Source organism: Humulus lupulus, chromosome 7, assembly GCF_963169125.1.
Source record: "Humulus lupulus chromosome 7, drHumLupu1.1, whole genome shotgun sequence".
NCBI classification, from domain to species: Eukaryota; Viridiplantae; Streptophyta; class Magnoliopsida; order Rosales; family Cannabaceae; genus Humulus; species Humulus lupulus.
Window position 1 is genome coordinate 98088095 of NC_084799.1, and position 6665 is coordinate 98094759.

Below are 6665 nucleotides of genomic sequence, written 5' to 3' on the forward strand. Positions count from 1 at the left end.
TATGGATGGGCTAATTCCCTTGATGTCTCCAATAGTCCAACCTATAGCTTCCTTATGTTTTCTAAGGACATCTAACAATTTATCTTCTTGTTCTATATCTAAAGCAGATGCTATGATAACAGGCAAGGTTTCAGACTCTCCTAGAAAAGCATATTTTAAATCAACTGGCAAAGGTTTAAGGTCTAACTTTGGAGACTCAGAAATTGATTGAACATGATCTAAGGGTGCAAAGGGTTCAACTTTGGTTTCATTTAAGGGTATAGACTTTAACAAAGAATTCACTTCATCATTAAAATCATCAATATGCAAGTTCATACCAAAGTATTTTTCACAAAAATCAAGTAAGTCATTTCCATCATCTTCACACATACTCCCTATCATGTTAACTTCATGCACTTCCTCACACTCAACAGATTTAGCAACATTAAAAACATTTAATTCAACAGTCATATTTCCAAAAGATAATTTCAATACACCATTACGACAGTTGATAATTGCATTAGATGTAGCTTAAAATGGTCTACCTAGAATGATGGGTATTTGAGCATGAGCATTTTCAACAGGTTGAGTGTCAAGAACAATAAAGTCCACAGGGAAATAGAATTTATCCACTTTAATTAAAACATCTTCTACAATACCTCTAGGGATTTTCACTGAACGATCGGCTAATTGAAGTGTTATAGAAGTTGGTTTTAATTCTCCTAGACCTAGTTTCTTATACACAGAATAAGGCAGTAAATTCACACTAGCTCCTAAATCAAGTAAGGCTTTGTTAATAAAATGATCGCCAATGATGCATGAAATTGTTGGACAACCGGGATCTTTATACTTGACAAGGCTTTTATATTGAATTATGGAGCTAACTTGTTCAGTTAAAAACGCTTTTTTTGGAACATTTGTGTTTCTTTTAACAGTGCAAAGATCTTTTAAGAATTTAGAATAGGCAGGAATTTGTTTAATGGCATCTAAGAAAGGAATGTTTATGCTTACTTGTTTGAAAACTTCTAAGATGTCACTATATTGGTTGCCTTTCTTGAGTGGAATTAATCTTTGTGGAAAAGGAGCTTTTGGGATGGAAGGAAGGATTTGAACATCATCTTTTGAAAGGTCATTTGTGTTGGAACTTTGAGGTTGGCTTTGGTCTTTTTTATCTTGAGGTATGTAATCGGGTTTGACAATTTGTTTTCCGGACCTAAGAGTTGAAATAGACTTAGCTTCTTCTTTATGACTAGGAGTTCCTATTTCATATTGGCCTTTAGGATTTGGGATGGGTTGGCTAGGAAATCTTCCTTTTTCTCTCTCGGTTACAGCACTAGCAAGTTGACCCAATTGTGTCTCGAGTTTGGCAATGGATTGAGACTGATTTTGTAAGATTTGTTGGGTGGATTGCATGAATTGTTGTAAGGTGTCTTCTAAGGAAGGTTTTCTTTGTGGAGGGTAAGGTTGACTTGGTTGGGCATGATTTGGATTTGGCAGGTGGAATTGGTTTCCTTGATTCATTTGTGGTTGGTTTTGTCTCCATGAAAAATTAGGATGGTTTCTCCAATTTGGATTGTATGTGTTGGAAAATGGGCTATCAGAAGAAGGTTTTACATATGAATGTAAAGCATTAGCCTCTTCAGAAAATGTTTTGATAAAAGAAGGACATGATTGAGCATTATGACATGGACTAGCACATAAAGAACAAACATCTTTTTTAGGTTGCACATGAGAATTCATAGATTGACTTATTACTAAGGCTTCTACTTTTCTTGCTAATTTATCAAATGATGTTCTTAAATCACTTTCTTCTTTTATTTCATATTTTCCTTCTCTTTTCGGTGAAGGGTTGGCTCTAGACCTAGGCTCAGAATAATTCCATTGTTGTGAATTAACAGACAATTCTTCAAGAGCGTCCCAAGCCTCTTGACCTTGCAATTTTAAAAATTTTCCAGTATGCATGGATTGAATCATTTGTCGGTTTGAAGGGGTTAAACCATCATAAAAATATTTCACAAGTCTCCATTTTTCAAAACCATGGTGGGGACATTTTAATAATAAATCTTTAAATCTTTCCCAGCATTCATAAAATTCTTCGTTATCTTTTTGATAAAATTCGGAGATTTCTCTTCTTAAACTATCAGTTTTGGACATGGGGAAAAATTTAGCAAGAAATTTATTAAAAAGTTGATCCCAAGTAGTTATGGTTCCAGTTGGAAGTGAGTTTAACCAAGCTTTGGCTCTATCTTTTAAAGAAAAAAGGAAACAACCTAAGTTTAACCGACTCATCTGAAAAATTTTGAAAACGAAAGGTTGAGCAAATTTCCAAAAAGTCTTTTACATGCATGTATGGATCCTCTCTTTCTAAACCATAAAATGATGGTAACAATTGAATGATTGATGGTTTAAGTTCAAAATGAGTAGCATTAGTAGTGGGCAAAACAATGCATGATGGGGCATTAGATGAAATGGGTGAAAAGTATTCAAGAAGAGTTTTCTCTTGCACAACATTAGGTTCTTGTTCCATTATGCTTAAACTTTCAAAAACACTTTCAATTTCACGTACAGACACTAATTTTTTCACCAAACGATTTTTTGAATTACGATGCCACTGATGCATACAATGTCACAGATTTCACCAAGTAACACAAACAATCACAAGAAAACAAATTTCTGATGTGGAAGATCAGTTAGAACCGCAACCACAGAGCATACTTATAACAAGAAGAGATTACAATATTTATATAAATATATAATTTTTTTGTTATGATTTTTATGATTTTTTTTTTTTGTTTAACTTGTTCCCAGGCCTATTTGATTCCACTTACTCACAACTTAATAACAACTCCCCGAGGTTAATTAATAAGCGTGGATGGGAACTTTGCCAAATTTCCTTTAAGCAAAAATTGCTTATGTTGAAAGAACAAGCTTTGTTTTTTTAGTTTTTTTTTTTCAAGTATTTTCTTAAACAAAAAAATTACAACTAACTAAATGTGATAATTAAGAAGAAATAAAATAAAATGACAATAGCAATAGTAAATAATTATATAAAAATTAGGAGGCACTTATGCCATCAACTAAATGATCAACAAAAAATAAAATTAGGAGGCACTAATGCCATCAACTAACAATAATAATAATAATAATAATAATAATAAAACTCAGGAGGCACTAGTGCCATCAACTAAGATAAATAAAAATAAATAAAATAAAATAAAAGCTAGGAGGCACTAATGCCATCACTAGAAGAGATAAATTGCTCAAGTATGTAGGAGGCAAAAATTGCACTCAACTATCAAGTATTTAGGAGGCACTAATGCACTCAACTAATAAGTAAGTAGGAGGCACTAAATGCCATCAACTACCAAGATATATATATATATAATATAATATATAACAATATAAATAAATATATATAACTTTCTTTTTTTTCTTTTTTTTTTTTTTTTTTACTCTTTTTTTTTCAATTTTTTTTTTATAGATATATATATATATTTTACTTTTCTTTACTTTTTTTTTTTAAGATGATAGTGCAAAATAAAAATAAAATAACTAGTAGAAGAATGTTACTCACCTTGTAGAAAGATTGTTTCTTTCTTGCAACTCCCCGGCAACGGCGCCAAAAACTTGTTGATCCCAAAAGAGGGTGTTTTAATATTTAAGCTCGCAAGTGCACGAATCGTTTCGGAATATAATGTTCATGTAAGTACGAGGTCGAACCCATGGGAGTTGACTAACATCAAAAGAAACTATTTCAAACAAAACAAGAATATTCTAACCTAGTTCCAAATATTTGATGAGATTTTGTTTTAGAAAAATAAAACACAAGTAATAAAAAGATTTAAGATTAAATAGAAAAATTGTTTTCAAATAAGATATATAAAATAAGATTATTAAGATTTTAGAATCCACAAAATGCAAGTTCAATAGTATTTATAAGTATATTGATTCCCAAGTTTTAATATAGTTGAAATAAATCACACTATATATTTTTTCAAAATATATTTTCTATTCAAGCACAAGTTACTCTTTCAAAAAGGTAGGATTTTTCTTCACTTTTATAAGATATAATTTCTAAGCATTAGTTGTGTTACAACCTAATGAAACTACAAAAAATCAAAGAGATTATGTTTAGGCAAAATATGATACTTATGCTCTAAGAATTAGATGTGAACAATTTAATGAAAAATATTTAATCAAAGAATATCATATTTTTTTTGCATGATGAAAAACTAAGTGTAATATGCTTTAACACTCAATAATAGATGAAAAATGCATATCATTGATAGAAAAATCCATAAACAATGTTACACAAATGGGAAATCAACATACAATAAAAAATACTATCTAGTTACATTTTGCTTCATCATCATCTTAATAACCTTTGAAAAAGATTAGAAGCTCATAACTAGATAAAAATTACAAAATAACATACTTGACATGCTCTTCAAAAGATGAAAATGGTAGAGAGAAACTAGTGAAAAGAAGAGAGAAAAATGTGTAGAAGATGTGGAAAAAAAAAGATGAAGAAGAAGAGCTCCCCCAAATGGTCTTACAAGACTCTATTTATAGGCAAAATATGGATATTAAATTAATCAAATTAAAATAAATAAATTGATTAATTTAATTGTGTTGGGAAGTGGTAGGATAAATAGAGTAAGTGTAAGGGTATTGGAAAAATGAAATGTTTGGTTGGGTAAAAGATTAGTGAAAAGCTAGGGTAAAAAATAAATTAGGAATGTTTATTTAGGTAAGAAAAATATGGAAGAGTGAATTGATATTTGGGTGAAAAATATTGGGAATAAAAATGTGGTTTTAGGCCTTTTTGGTGGCTATTAGCAGAGTGGGTTCGGGCTGGGCAAGAGGAGGCAGCTGGCTATGTGATGAGGTGTTTTGGGCCTGGAGGAATGAATTGGGCCAAGGCTGGTTGACGCAGGCCCACGGCTGGCAGGAAGGCTGTCGTGATGATATATACTGATTGGTCTTGTTGGTTGATGATTGGAGAAAGCCAGGCGTGAGGTGCTGAACGTGTATCAGGCGGGCTGGAAGTCTTCATTGCTGAAGGAGTTGGACCCATGGGCCTGGCTTGGGTGGCTGAAGCTGGCGAGTGGGCTTGGGCCCAGGAGAGTGGCAGAGCCCAAGGTGGCTATACGGGCTGGATCCATGGAAGGGAATGGCTTTTGGGCTTTTGAAAAATACCACAATCTTTTTGTCTTTCTCACGAAATTATCACTTTTCTTTTCTCTTCTCTTCTTCATTTTCAAACATAAAAATTTCCCTACAAAATAAATCATAATAAAATATTTTCAATTATAAAATAAATCAAATTAATTCTTTGAAAATATTAATTATAACTTAATTTATATTTAACATTTAAGCTTAAAATTACATATTTTTACTCCTAACTTAACAATATTAATTTTAAATAATTTGTACTATAACATTTTATAATAATATAACTATAAAAATACACAAAAATCTATAAAATTAAAATAAACCTAATAAATTCAAAATTACTTAAAAAAACTTAATAAATCAATTAAGAACTCAAGGATTAAGCATTAATTAGCACATAAAAAGTGGTAAAATAACTCTATTTTGTACAGTTATCAAACGTCCCCGAGGGAAAAATGGTAAATTTCCCCAGTATTCCCACCTAGGCTTCCTAACCTCAAATATATATCAAATTATTTATTTCCATAACCCGATAATCCAAATAACTGTCTAATGGCCAAAATACCCCTTGACTCACTCTGAGTCAAGTATCGGGTCCCGTTGTGACTTTTCCCGCTACTTGCTCCCTAGGATCGTCTCGTGCCGAACGCTGTCAATATAAATATATCCACATAATAATGTGGTCTCAACAGTTTATCACATTTATGCCCTAACGGGCCAAAATTATAATTATGCCCTTACAACCTAAACAAGGCCTGCATGCTTATCAAGTACTCATAAACATGCATTTCACATATCCATATAATCATAAGATCATGTATACCACATAATCATGCATTTTCACCATTAATTCACATAACTTCCAATTATGCCCTCCCGACACACTAATCAAGACCCTTAAGCCTTATTAGTAATTTTGGGTCGTTACAAACCCATGAATGGTACATTGGATAGCTGTTAAGCATATCCTGAAGTATTTAAGGCGGACTAGGGATTATATGTTAGTCTACAAGGGTGGTGTTCTGAACCCTGTAGGCTACACCGATTCAAATTTTCAGACTGATGTCGATGACAGGAAGTCTACTTCTGGAATGGTGTTTACTCTTGGGGGAGGAGCTATGATATGGAGAAGCGTAAAGCAGTCTACAATCTCAAATTCCACCATGGAGGCTGCGTACATAGCTGCGTCAGAAGTAGCTAAGGAAATATCTGGCTAAATAAGTTCTATTCAGATCTTGGTGTTATTCTAGAAATGGATAAACCGCATGTGTTGTTTTGTGACAACATAGGAGTGATAGCCAACTCGAAAGAACCTCGTAGTCACAAGATGAGTAAGCATATAGAAATGAAGTATCACATTATTCGAGAATATGTGGCCAAGGGAGATGTGAAGGTTATGAAGATTGCATCTAAAGACAATCTTCCAGATCCGTTTACAAAGACACTACCATAAGCTACATTTGATAAGAATATCAAGAAAATGAGATTAGTAGAATTAACGCGTTAGTTTC

The 6665-nt window shown here is 32.4% G+C and overlaps 1 non-coding gene across 1 annotated transcript; it reads left to right on the forward strand.

Annotated features, from left to right (window-relative positions):
• Window positions 1–2011: 2011 nt before the first annotated feature.
• LOC133793147 (small nucleolar RNA R71) lies at window positions 2012–2118 on the forward strand. The gene has a single exon (XR_009874607.1). It is a non-coding gene; the product is annotated as a small nucleolar RNA R71 (small nucleolar RNA).
• Window positions 2119–6665: the final 4547 nt, after the last annotated feature.